The sequence below is a fragment of the Furipterus horrens genome, unplaced genomic scaffold (assembly GCF_987537825.1).
Source record: "Furipterus horrens unplaced genomic scaffold, mFurHor1.1.pri manual_scaffold_12, whole genome shotgun sequence".
In the NCBI taxonomy this organism is placed as follows: Eukaryota; Metazoa; Chordata; class Mammalia; order Chiroptera; family Furipteridae; genus Furipterus; species Furipterus horrens.
In genome coordinates this window covers 98545451-98559851 of record NW_028327182.1, presented here as the reverse complement: position 1 = coordinate 98559851, position 14401 = coordinate 98545451, and positions in this window count along the sequence as shown.

The window sequence follows — 14401 nt, the reverse complement described above, 5'->3', positions numbered from 1 at the left end:
ATTCCCAGCAGCAGGGCACCAGGGCTCCCGTTTCTCCACGTCCTCGCCAGCACGTGTTGTGTGTGGATTTGTTGATGATGGGCGTTCTGACAGGTGTGAGGGGGCATCTCATTGTGGTTTTTATTTGCATTTCTCTGATGATTAGTGGCATGGAGCATTGTTATATGTGTTTTGGCCATCTGCACGTCCTCCTTAGAGAATGGGTCCTTTGCCCATTTTAAAATTGGGTTGTTTATCTTATTGGTGTTGAGTTGTATAAGTCCTTCATATATTTTGGAAATTAACCCCTTATCAAATGTATCATCGGCGAGTATGTGCTCCCACTCAGTGGGTTGTCTTTTCCTTTTTTTGATGTTTTCCTTTGCTGTGTAAAAAATTCTTAGTTTTGATGACATCCCATCTGTTTATTTTATTTTTTCTTTTGTTCCCCTTGCCTGAGGAGATATATCTGAAAAAAATAGTGCTAAGAGAAATGTTACATTTTACTGCCCATGTTTTCTTCTGGGGGTTGTGGGATTTTGAGCCTTACATTCAAGTCTCTAATTTATTTTAAATTTATTCTTGTAAGAGGGTGGTCTAGTTTCAGTTTTTGCATGTATCTCCTCAATTTTCCCGACGCCATTCATTGAAGAGACTGTCTTTACCCCATTGTATGTCCTTGCCTTCTTTGCCAAATATTGATTGAACATAAAGGTGTGGGTTTATTTCTGGGTTCTCTATTCTGTCCCATTGATCTATGTGTCTGTTTTTATGCCAGTACCAGACTGCGTTGATTACTGTGGCCTTGTAATATAGTTTGATACCAGGTATTGTGATCCCTCCTACTTTATTTTTCTCCCTCAAGATTGCTGAGGTTATTCAGGGTCTTCTGTGGTTCTATATACATTTTTGGATCATTGTTATAGTTCTGTGAAATACACCATTGGTATTTTGGTAGGAATTGCATTTAATCTATAGATTGTTTTGGGTAGTGTGGACATTTTAACGATGTTAAGTCTTCCTATCCATGAACATGATATTGTCGTCGTCGGCAGCCGTCCGTCTCAAGAGACGATGGTGTAGCTTCCCAAGAGTCCATCTGCACCGCCGAGAATGGCCGTGCAGTCCGACTCGGGAGTGACACGGCATCCGTCTCCTCCCGTGTTGAATCGACATCTTGCGATGACGCTGGAGTGTCCTCTCCAGTGAAGCTGAAGCTACAGAGCCTGGGCAGGGTGATATGGAGGGTCTGCTGTTGCCCATGCAGCAGACCCCCCCTCTCTTCGCAGCTGAAGGGTCCAAGGGAAAGACGGAGTCAATACAGCTTGGCTTCAGGTGCGCCGCAGGAGTTGCCGGTGTTGACCACCACAACGTCAAACCGCCTTAGGGACTCCGGCTCCGGATTTCCTGTCGGGGTTTACTCCCTTAGCCTTTCCCCTGAAGAGGTATGCCGCAAGGCAGCGGAGGTTTTTTGGAGTCAGAGTTTTCCTTCTCTGATGTGCCCTGACTGGAAGATTGAACCAGCGACACTTAGCTCGCAGGCCGACGCTCAATCCACTGAGCCAAACCAGCCAGGGTGTGTGTGTATGTATATGTGTGTATATGCATACATATGCATATGTACATTTTGCGTGTATAAATTTATTAATATATAGTACCATATATACTAACTATATGCACAAACACATGTATAAACATATATACCCACACATGATATATGTGTACATACATGCTCACATGCAGAAGCGTCCAGCTGCCACCTGCTGGGTGCGCACACACCTGTGCGTTGGGGCGGGGGGAGGGACTCATGGAGTCATCAGGGTGAGACCAGCCGAGTTCATCAGCCCAGACAGACCAAGAAGAGAGTGCTCTGCTCTGCCCAGGGACGGTGGTGCTGGTCAGGCATATGAGGGGAAATGGCCGCCCGCAGAGCCTCAGTGTCTCCCCGCGTCTGCCCATAACCTTCCAAGGGCATCTGGGCGGCTGCAGCAGCTGACTCCCCCGCTGGGCTCGGCAGGGCAGGGCACAAGAAGTAGGGAGGGTGGGCTGCAGCGTTTCCCCAGGCTGATGCCGGATGGAGGGGCTGCTTAGAGCCAGGGCAGGTGGCCTGTGCAGTGTGGGAGAGGGACTTGCGCCGGGGCCCTGGCGGCTGTCCCTTCCGCCCTCTCCCTGAAGCCACACAGCCCTGTCTGTCCTCGCGTGATGCCCGTCCACTCCGAGCCCCACTCCCTGCACCTGAGGCCGGAGTGAGTGGCTGTGATGAGACCTTGTGTGCCGGCCATTTAAGAGGGAGCCTGGGTTCTGAGCAGACTCCCGCCTCTCTTTGGGGAGGGAATTGCTGCTGATTTTCACGTCCAGGTGTTAGGTGGGCGCCTCTTCCCGGCCCTGGTGCTCTGGGCTGGGGAGCTGGCTTGGGGGAGTTTGCACCTGAGAGATCCCTCCGGAGTCTCAGCCACCGCCTGAGGGAGCGGGGCCAGTCCTTTCTGCGTCTCCGCCTGTCCTACAGTCCCCACGTGGCTTCGTCTAAAGGGCCTTGGTGGTAAGACTGCTCGGCTGGTCTTCAGTTGGTTGTTCCGGTGGATTGCTCTGTATTTTTGTTGGAATTCCGGCTTGGGCCTGAAGAGGTGAGTGTAGCTCCCACCTGCTCTGCCGCGGTCTTGTGCCCCCGCCCCCCAGCTTCCCCATTAACATATTGGCGCTGTCTTGCTCCCTTGGGGACAGGCACAGCCCATCTGGAACTGTGACTCATTCCTTGTGAGAAGGGAATGAAGACATGTGTCTTTTCTGCTTCCCAGGATCCTAGGGGCGTCGAAGGCAGGATGCGCGTGACGTCAGGTAAACGAAACACAGTGTCAAACTGGTAACACTGGTCAGTGTGTGTCTGCAGAGCCCAGTCTACAAACGGACGGCTTTGTGGGGGGCCAGGAAGGGACCCCGAGCGTCCCCGCTGTCTGGTCACCATGTCTCCCTCCCGAGCACGGTCTTGCTTCCAGCGTCCACGCGTCCTCAGTGCTGTCACGCACTTCCTGCAGGTTGAATGTCTGCTGGCCATTCCAGCCCCCGTTCCCGAGCAAGCCTGTCCCTTTCCGAGAGCAGAGCTGGCGTGTTCTGCTCCCGTCCCTGCAATGCGCTTCTGCAGGGAAGGACGGTCGCAGGACCCGGGGCCAGTGCCTAACTCCTCGCTTTACGCTTTTCCTGGAAGCCTCTCTCCCCACACGCCAGGTCTGTGACGTTCCTGTGCCCCCACCCCTCGCTTCCTGGACTGACGCCCACACAGTCTGGGGTGAAACGGTGGCTCTTTCGCTCATTTAAAACCAATCCCCACCGTGGAGAAACCAGGGACATGTCTCTGCGACAGTTCTCAGGGGCAGGGCTCTGAGCTGGGGGACAAGTTCACAGCGTCGTCATCACTCAACGCGTGACTCACTGCGGAGAGTAGAAACGGGGCCGCGGGGCTGCAGACAGAGGGCGTTTGCTGAGAAATGAGGGCACCTTCGCCTACCGACGGCCGGGGACTCAATAATCGTTCCAATTTCCAAGTTACTCACACCCCTGTCTCATCAATACGCCCTTGTGCTCCGTTTTTACTTTAACGACAGCAGTTTGGAAGCTGAATGACTCGGAAGAAACGGAAATTAAAATAGATTCCTATCAGGGGCTGTTGACAGTTTGGAGTTTGATAGTCCATAAAAACGTGGAAATTTCTCTTTTTATGTGGCCCCGAAGCATAAATTATTGATCGAGCTGCCAACTTGAGCTGATGGACTCCATGCGCAGTTCACCCATAATACCTCGTTTGCTTATGGGCATTAAATAGAGAGGAAAAAATCACCGGGTGAGGACATTCCCTCCCAGCCTGTGAGCGACTGGGAAGGTGGTACATCCAGTGATGATGCAATGCAGGCTGACTGGGCGGGCTCTCCCAGGAGGGGACGGGCCTTCCTGGCCAGGCCAGCGAGTGATCTCCCTCTAATTTCACACGGTCACTCGTCGGAGATGCTGAGAAAGGACCAACCAGGTGAGGACCTGCCACCAAAGGCCCCTCTGGACCCGGAAGGCAGGAGTCCCTGGAAGAAAGGAGCCTGTCCCACCTCCCTGCTCAATGGCACGGCCTGCGTTCCAGTGGCCCGACCGGCAGGCTGTGTCCACGTGCGCCCTGCGGTGGGCTTGGAGATGGGTCCCCGCGGGGAGGAGGACCACAGTCATTTTGTTCTGGCTGATGTGTCTGTCAGGAGAAAGAATGACCCTTTTCTTGAGGTCAGCGTGTGAAAGGCCACATCCAGGGGACACAAGGAGTCTCACCGACACCTGGGGGTGGGACTCCACCCACCGCGCTTCCGGGCAGCGAGAAGCGCATGCGGAGGCCTGAGGCGGGCCGGGCGTTACGCTCCTCGGGAGAGTCGGTCAGGTCCACAGCATCTGAGTCCAGAAATCGGGACCCTGTGCACGCACCGCCCGCCCTGCGTGCGGCACCCGGGGCGTGAGGGCGTCAGACCCCGCACACGTCAGATGAAGGGACCCTCGCACTGAATTTCTGCTGCCGTGTGTCCCGAGAGCCTCCCGCTCCCTCCGGGCCAGGACGGCGCCTGCTTTCTCTTCTCTGGTGACAGAGGTTTTCCTCACCAGGAACTAGCGAATCTCTTCATTAGATGCTCATTACCTCTTTGGTTTGCTCAGAATTCAGCAACGTAATGCTTCTGCGGATGCTCTTGCTGAACGCCGAGATGGAGAGGTGCCAGAATCACTCTCACTTCCCCCCCGATTATCTGCTTACCCAGGAATCAGTGCAGGCAGCTCGCAATTACCCTTGTTAACCGGGCCAGGGACAACTCCAGGAAATGAAATCCGTCCAGCTCAAAAGCCTTTTCCCCCCATTTGTTCCGACCTTTCCACCCAGCAAGCATCTGACAAGCACCACTAACAAGCAGCCAAACTGGCTGGCTCAGAGTCCGTCTCTCTCCATCCAAAGAAACGGAGAAAAAGAAAGGTGCCTGCTGGGTCCTCAACGGCAGCACCCACCCTGGAGTGTGTGTGACTCCCGGCTCCCAGGACCCCTCCCCACCTGCTCGGCCAGCTCCCCGTCTCTGCCCCGGCAGTCCCAGGGAGGAGGAGGGGGGCAAGGCAGCATCCCGAAGAAGCTGCCCGGGGCCATCAGCTGCCAGATGATGCTGTGCCAGGTGACAGGTGACAGGTGACAGGTGGGGAAGGTGTGTGGCTGGGAGGTTAGCAGGGAGCAGGCTGGGAGGGGTCATGAATGGTCACCTGGCCTGGCCAGCACTGGGGCTCGGCCCGGTGTCATCCGCTGCTCAGTTCCTAGTGGCTGTGCTGAGGGCAGGAGGGGAGGGGCCCCCCGAATCAGGGTTTAGGGACATTTGGGGGACATGACAGGTAAGAGAGAAATCACGTGGTTTCTGTTAGGAGCCTGGGGTCACCGTGAGTTCTTTCCAGCTCTGCAGCCGGAGGTGCCTGTCCTGCCCGGCCAGGCTGCCCACACCGTGGGGGCCGGGAGCTCGGTGCTGCGCCTGCAGCAGCTGCTTTTTATAATACAACCGACGCTTGGCGCCCGGTCCGTTCCCCGTCTGTTCGTGTGGGAGGGGGCCCCGCCCAGCAGGCGTGTCTGCCCCGTGAATCTGTGGGGCTCTGAGGCTCTCAGGCCTGTCAGGCTGTGTGGTCGGTGGGGAGCACCTGCTTCCCGTGTGTGACCCGCACTGATCACCCTCCAAGCTGAAGCTACTTATCCGAACCGTTGGAGTGAACAAGGGGAGGAAGGAGATTAACTTCAGAAGGACGTTCCCTGGTGTAAAACGGGGGCGGGCAGCGCGTCTCAGCAGAGGATGGTGCCGGGCGGGGGGAGGGATAATTCAAGCGAGTCCAGAAAGCGGAATGTAGAGCGTGTTTCTGAACTCTTAGTCTTCTTTTTATTCTTTAAAAAAATTATCATTAGCTAAAAGCACAAATGGGGAGCTTACCCACATCTTTGTAAAAATGCCTTCGCTCGAACGGACCTGAGAATGATGGCGAGCCCGGGACTGCAATGGCCGAGAGCGGGGACAATGACAGTGAGACACGTGGCAAAGCATCTGGTTGACGTGGAGGGAGGAGACAGTGCCCGCCCCAAGGACAGTGTGTCCAGTCCTCACCTGCCCCCCTTCCGTGCCCCAGGCGAGGGACAAACAGCTAACGACAGTGTGTTGTGTGCCCGCCGGCCCTCTTGTAGCTGAGCGATGCTTCTTTGACTTGGTCTTGCAGAAACGGTTCTGGTGGCTGATCAGTGGTGGCTGATGACACACTGTTCGTGGGACCACAGGGTAGAACCAGGCACATGACGTTGCTTGGCTCGGGGCTCCTGCTCCGGTCAGCAGGGAATGTCTGTGCGAGGTCCGGTCCCAGTGCGTCCTGCGTGAATCCGCGTCAGGGAGCCCCGCTGTCCCCGTCACTGGTACGAGTCCGGAGGAGCAGGAGAACAAAGGGGAGCTTTTACAGAGTCGGTGGGACAGGCAGGGTTGAAGAAGGTCACGTGTGTCTAAGGCTAGAGATAGTAAATGGGTGGAATTTGTTCATAATTAACATATTAATTGATTTCATGCAAATCAGAACCTCCGAAGTGTGGGAAAAGTGTCTGCTCTCTTGAATGGAGTTGGCCGGGCTGTCTCGCATTTACCGCTCAGAGGTCCTTTCCTTTCTGCGTTCAGCATCAGGAACTGAGAGGAGAGGGTGCTCATGTTTGCCGAGTTCTCCCGCCTGACAGGCGCCTGCGTGCAGGCTGAGCGGATTCTAAGCTAGAAAAGCAATTCCCTTTTGGTTTTGGGTGACGTTATTTCCAGAAACACTCCCGCCTCTGCGCGGTCTCACCATGTCCACTGCCATTCTTAGAAACCCTGCGGACCCCGCGGGCGGCTGACGTGGCATCGCAGACGTGCAGCTGGGGGGACCGAGGGGCGAGCTTCTGACGGGAAGAAGGTGATGACAATGATGTTCTCTGGGGGAGGTCCCCCATCAGCGAGCCTTGCGTGAGATTCTGATGGACGTCTACATTTCCTCATGGGGTACAGCATCGCCGCCTGACTGGTAAGCGTGCTCCATCACGCCGGCCAGGCAGTCCCCGGGGTGTTTCCGTTGTGCGCTCGGCGAGTCCTTCCTCCCAGGAAACAGCGGAAAGGAGAACAGGGTGTTCATTATTTGGCCGCTTACGGAGGACTCCATCACAATAACAATTCGCTTTGTGATCTATAGGCGTATTTCCTGTGTTTATTAAAAAAGGAATTACTCCAACAATTATAGACTGGAACGAACCTGTTTGTATGCGAGCTGAACATTTTTGAACGTTTGTCATTTTTACATGTTTTCTTTCATTTCCTTTAATTCGCTTCCTTTTCCCAGTTGGTCCTCTACAGCCAGTTTTCTGGATTTCATATTGACTAGTGACGGCTCTGAGCCATTCAGTTGACAAAGGGAGGAAGCTTTTAACATATTGAGGGCATAAAAGAGCATCTGGGCGCCAGCTCCCGGTGAGTGGCGTGGTCAGTCGTGTGGGGTGACAGACAGGAGAGCCGCCCAGCAGGGAGGCTCCTGAGCCAGGCCCAAGGCTGACCGCCCTGTGGCTCTGACCGGAGGCGGAGCTGATGGCTGTCGCTCAAGGCCTCCGTCCGCAACCGTGGCATCAGCACAGACAACCCTGCGCAGTCACTGTTGTCAGGCAGCCGCTCCGGGGGCTTAGACGGGACCCCAGGCGCTCAGGGAAAGGGCCTGACTTTTCTGTGGACCCGGTTAATTTTTGCTGCACCGGGCCTGTGGCCCACTCTGAGTTCATTTTCGGGGGAAGTCCCAGGTCTGTATCTCAGGCCATCCTTGCGTCTGTGCCGCCCAGCAGTCATGTGGTGAGGACGCCTCTGTCCATGGAATCGCCTCGGCCGCTTGTCGGGGACCGACTGGCCGGTCTTGTGTTTCTGGGATCTCTGCGCCCTTCTGCTGCCCCGGGGTCTGTCCTCTCACCAGCTCTGCCCTGTCCTGGCGGCTGCACTCGTCCCCGAGGTCAGCTGACGTCACGCTCGCACGTTGCTCCCCGTCAGCGCACGTTGGTGGCCCCCGCTGTCCTGCCTTGTAACCTAATTCAGTTTGACTCTGGGGTGTCTCAGCCCTGCTGTACAGTCTGAAGAGGTCATTTCCTCCCCTGACCGGCCCTCGGGCAGTGAACCAGCCGACAGGTGAGTGACGCTCGGCCACCTGGCTGACATCAATCGGGAGGCGGGATCCGTGGAGGATGGGCTTCCCGTCTCAAGCTCTGGGTCCTGCTCTGCGCCTCCCTTGGAGAGCATTTGTGCTGAGCCTGGGTGTTTAGTCAATTTTTCAAGCAAGAATGATGCTTCTTCTTAATGTCACTAAATTCAGTTTCTGTGGCTTTGTTAAGCAAGCCAGAACTTAACCAAACTGGATTGAGAGAGGCTGCGTATTCTCAGGAAAATATTGGAAATTAGGATTGGCTGTCTCATTGCCCTGTGCAGGAACCCGGGGGCGTGGACGCCTCTGGCAGACGGGCGTCTGGGGTCCGTGCCAGCTGCACATCCCGCTGTCAAGGCTGGCACCTCCCCCGACACCTCGAGGAATTCATTTGGAGTGCAAACCTCCAGCTTTCTGAAAAATAATCACGCGTTGTCACCAGACCCCTGATTTGTGATAATACCCAGGTTTTGTAAATGGCCCCAAGGCGACTTCCCGCCATGAGGGCACGGGTGAGACAGAGAACATGCCCTGAAGCTGGCGCGCAGTGGGCCCCTGGGCACGGACGCAGAGCCGTCCACGGGGCCATGAGGTCTCAGGGCCAATCACAGAGCGAGGAAAGCGAGTTACAGACTTTCTGTGGGCGTGGATATCTCTGTACACACACAGACATTGGTATCTGTCTATGTGGCTATCTGCACATGTGTTTGCCCGTGTTTGTAAAACTAAGTTATTTGAGTTGGACAGAACGAGAGCAAGACTTTCTGTGTATGACCTTCTGTGTAGTTTTGAATTCTGAATGTCTAGTTTTTATAGTCAAAAATCAATGTAAACATATGCACGTATGTATTATACATCACACATGTGTGGCAATACACACTCTAGACACACTTCTTCCTCTGCTGCCATGTCTGCACATCTGTACTGGTGGATGTTGATTCCCCCTCTCCCTGCACACACACGTTTATGGCTGTGTATGTGCATGGCTGTGCGAGCATGCACGTCTGTATCAGCACATACATGTGCACACATGTCAACACACGTGCACACACACCACGAGTGTGTACACTCGTCTGTATGTGTGCATGCATAAAGTATGTAAGGGCCTGCATGCCTGTTTGTATGTGTGCATGCATGTGCACATGTATATCTGTGTGTGTGCACATGTATATCTGTGTGTGTATGTGTGTGCGCGCCCTATAGACGTGATTTGAGAGGCGAGCAGGTTAAGAAGGGGGTACGTTTCCCAGGAGTGATCAGGGCTTTATGGGTCACAGGAAGGGGCACAAGGCGACTGCAGCTCTTCTTTGGAATGACAGAAGCCGTGTGGTAAAGTCCTCTTTCCACGCGCCAGTCAGATCGCTCAGGGGCTTGACGAGGTTCACCAGGGCCCAAATATCAAGAGACTCAGGCAGAACGAGATGGAGTCCGTCTCCTTAACTGACTATCAATAAGAACACAGAAAAGCCGTCGAGTGACAAGGAGAACCCAGCTTTGGGGTGTCACCACCGTGGAGGAGCCAGTGGGCAGTGCCCTGAGCCCCCACCCAGCAGCCCGCCCAGGACAACCGTGTCCTGTTTATTTTTTCTGAGTAGATTCAATCATTTCAGTAATTTCATAAGTTACCCACCGAGCAAAGTGACAGGCTTTTGCATTTTAAAGGCACGTCTTTGAGAAAAGACAGTTTGTGGCCATGCTGACAGGGTCCCACCCGTCCACCCTCAGGTTAGTAATTCCAGGAAACAAGATATTTTTGTTTGCAGCCCACCCACTAGGGTGTGGGAGCGAATTTTGTCCCCTCAGCCTGTGCCACGCAGGGAAGACCCAATAGGCGGGTCATGATCACTCAGGCTTTCTACCCACGACGTGCAAAGCAACCTCAGACACGGGGTTTTCTACTTCGATTTCAAGATGAGCCAAAGCTCCCTCTTCCACACGAGCAGACAGTGCCTTTGGCGATTTCTGCAACATTTTGCCACGCGACCTGTGGCCGCAGGACTTCACTGCCTGTGACGCGCGGTCTGGGCTCAGACACGAATAGGTGGTGGCGACGGTCCCCGCAGGACGCGCCGACGTGGATGGGCCCCCAGCGCATCCGGCTCTCTAACGAGGCTGTCCTCGCACAAATGGACGCAAGTTAGTACAAGGCGAGGAGTTAGTTCTTCGGGGCGTTCCAGGCCTAAGTTGTCGCCCAAACTCAGACCACAGCCCAGAAGCGCCGGGAGAGCGGCCCGCCGGGCAGCGACGGCAACGGCCGGGGCCGCCACTAGGTGCCGCCGTGCGCCCGCGTTTCAGGCCAGGCGGCCGCGCGCGCGGGCGGGCCCTTCGCGGCGGGACTGGGACCCGCTGCGCACCCAGCGTTTGCTGCGGTTGCTCACATTGTCCCAACCCGGGCGCCTCTGTCCAGGGTGCTACCCGCGGGAAGCCCAGCTTGTTCGGGGCGGCCGTGCGCTGGGCTCCATCACCCCCAGATGCTCGGACGGGTCCCTGTTGAAAGTGCTGGGTGTTTGCGCAGGAGACCCATGGAGTCCATTTTCGCCGTCTGCACAGTGAAGAATGAAAACGCCCTTCCCTTTATTTATTAAAACATGGCACCGTGGCGGGTTGAACACCTGAAGCTGAAGGAGTTTGAGGAAAGAACAGAAGCAGGAAGGTGGTCCCTGAAACAGGTCACAGATGTCCCCTGTGAGAGGTGCCCTGGCTGTGCTGGGAGGACAGACGTTCTTCTCGCCAGAGACGGAGAGATCAGCATCAGCTGACCCTTTCTGTCCCCACGGCCTCTTCCCCCAGGCCCCTCGGTCCTGTTAACAGTCCCAGATCCAGGACTGCTTTGGCTGGGAGCCGTAAGAGCCTTCCACCCTCTGGGGTCCCCTGCGCGGTCACCACGCAATGACGCGTGTGTGTGTCTCTCCTGTAGACGTGGCTTTGTCTGTTTATTTCTCAGCCCAGCCTGGGACCCTGCGAGGGTCGAGGAAAACACCACCCACCCCAACACCGCCTGCACACATGGGACGCGCCCAGGGGAGAATGAGCCACTCCCGGGGGGGCTTGGGGTTCAGGGTGAAAGGCCCTGGGTGCAGCCCTGGGCGGCCCAGCTGTGGCTCCCCCCTCACCCAGGTGTGGGCTGGGTCCCTGGGTTCTGCCGGGGTCACCGCCGTCCACCATGCCCCTGTGCTGGCTGTGCTGTTCTGCTAGTGACCTGCCACCCGGGGGACGACCTCTGTCCCTGCTGGGCTCTTCCGCCTGGTGTCTGACCTGACTTACTAGGGACCAGGAGCTCCAGCCCTTTCCTTTCTGCTCAGCGTCCCCGCAGACGCTTCTCCCCAGCAGCTGTGACTCAGCAGAAACAAGGTCACCTGCACGAGGAACCTGCCCCGTATGGAATTCGAAATTCTCAATTCTCAATTCTCCTTCCCTTCCCGGGACCTGTGTTCTGAGCCAGGCTTCCTCTTCCTCCTCCCAGCGTGACCTCACTGGGGCTCCGACCCCCTCACACCTTATCAACACCCCCCCCCAGACCCAGGTTCTCCAACCAGAAAACGCAGCCCTGTTTGCACTCCAGTGAGGGTCTCAGGCGCTCGCACCCCTGCAGGGTCTGAAGGCTCTGGAGGAGGTGATTTGCAATGCAGATGACTCCCTCCTCTGCGTGTATTTTTAGCTTCTTGGGTCAGTTCCTCCAGCTGGAGCCTCAGATACGTTCTCAGAATGAGTTATTTCTCTTTAAAGTGGCCTGTCCCTCGCAGGGCCTGAGACCTTGCGCTTTGGGAGCTGCCACTCTTCCGGCTCAGCGGACCTGAGGGGCGTCCAGGAATCTGGAAAGTCGGGGGCAGGCCCTCCCTGCAGGACGTCCCCAGCTGTCCAGGGCTGTGGTGCAGCCTTCTGAAGGACGGGCCACCGGAGCTCCACACCCTCTTCCCCATGGATGCCGCCCTGAGAGACCCTCCACAGACGCTCTGGGGGGCGGAGGTTGGGGCTGCGTATTCCCGGAGGCTGGCACGTGGCCACACTGTGCGGGCCCGTCCGGCCTTCATTCCGGATGTGGCCTTGGACTTCGTTTGAATGGGGTGGGTCGTGAGAAAGATGTGAAGACAGGGGGCTCCGCGGGAAGAGACGGGGCGTCACCTGACCGAGCCACACCCTCTGACGGTGACCTGCACACACGTGGCCTATGCAGATGTGGCCTATGCATACATGACCTGTGCATGTTTGGCAAGTGGCTGCCACCCACTGTGTCAGGAGCTGTGGCAGGGAGGCGCCCACCCGCTAGGAATGGTGACGCGTCCCTGTACCTGCAGCCAGCCAGCGTTTCCTCGAGAAAACTCACTGCGCCCCTCCCCCTCCCTAGTCAGCGCTTCGTGCTGGTAAGGCGCCCCTGCAAGTGTCCCCGGAGGAAGATGGACTGCGCCTCTCCTCTGCGTCTTTGTGACGGGCAGGCCCGGGATTTCCTGGAAAGAAGCATCGGGGTCTCAGCTGCTGTTTCATACAGGGGTGGTCGTCCCCCAGGGAGACGGCTTCCCCGCTCTCCTAGGACTGAGGGCCGTGGGTGTGCACCGTGTGGGGACTGGGTCCCTCTGCAGCCTGCAGTGCTGCGTCTGCACCTGGTAATGATTTCTGACGCGCAGACGTTGACCACGGGGCGCGCGGTGTCCGCTGCTGGCCGTGTTCCAGCCGGGGGAGAGACAGCTCCTTCCAGCTGATGCCCCGCGCTGCGTGGGAACGGGACGTCGAAGGCCCGCTTGCCGCTGCTGGGAGAAGTGAGAGTGATCCTTAGCAGTGACTGGGGACGCCCTTGGCCTGGTGCCCGCAGTGGGGTCTGGGTTCCTGGACACAGTGACGGGTCTTCGTTGTGCAGGGGGCTCACAGGCATCACCTTCGTGACTTAAAAGGCAGGTCCAGGTGGCAGAGACAGCAGCTGCTGGCAGGGGATGCGTCTTATCAGCTCAGGCAAGGAGAGGAGAGACGGAGCTGCCTGCAAACAGATCCTGCGTGTCTTCCTCGGGACAGGAGCCAAATTTCAACTATGGCTGGAATGAGTGTGAGAAGTGGACTTGGGGCGCCAGCCTGGCGCCCCTTCTTCTGTCCAACAATGTGAGACGTGGGGCAGATACGCAAGAATGACAGAGTTCACGATGTCTCAACATGTGATCCATTCTCCGCATGGGAACCTGGTGACCGTGAGAGCTTATGGGTGCCCGCGGGCCCGGCCCTGGGCTGGGTAGAGGGGGTGGGGGAGCCACAGACAGAACCCCTCATGTGGGGCCCCTGCACGTGCACGTGGCCATTGGAACCAGTGCGCAGCTGGGAGTGATGGAGGCTCCACGCACGGTGAGGCGCGTGCAGGCAGGGGTGCTGCAGGCGGGGAGAGGAGCAGGCTGTCCGGGGTCCGGTGGCCCCCAAAGGCAGATGCAACTTAAGCCTTAACTTGTTTGGGATTGGAGAACAGAGGGGAGACCAGGGTGGGCACTCCAAGGCCGGCGTCATCGTGGCCAGGAGAGGCAGCAGCAGGGACCCCACTGTGCCTCCGGAGGGTGGGTCACCGTTTCTGCTCCCAGGCTGGGGGTCAGGGTCCCTGTCCTCCCACCTCTGTGGGCTGTTGGTGATCAGCACCTGGATCTCTGGGTGTCTGACACCTTTGGGTGCCGGACGCTGTGCTGTCCTTGGGAGCATGAGGCCCAGTGTCCTCCCCTCTTAGGTAGGCTGTGCAATTTAAAACCCATGGATAGTTTAATTCTGGAATTTTCCATTTAATATTTTCAGACCATGGTTAAATGTGAGTCAGTGAGTCCCCGGAAAGCGAGACCGTGGATAAGGGATCTGTGTTGTACGTCAACACAACTGATGTGTGATTCCTTCCCTGAAAAGGGGCTCCTGGGTACCTGCCCGGGAGGCTCACATACGTTCTCAGGGCCAGTGAAATAACGTCCCGTGGCACATGGCTTGTGAGACAGAACCCAGATATCTAGTCATCAGGCACATTTGATTGTCTTCAGCTGTGATCGTATATGTGGGTGAGTTACTTAGGGTAGGAGGGATGGATTCACGTTATTGATTATATAAGGAAAGCCTATTTTCTTAAAAGAATTAAGTTGGTTGAGAGTCAGTCTGATGGCAGCCAGTTGTTTGTGTCCCTGACGATAAAGGTTCGATCCCACTTCACCCACGAGGAACTCTCCCCCTGTGCCCGTGCGCACCTTCCTCTCCGTCA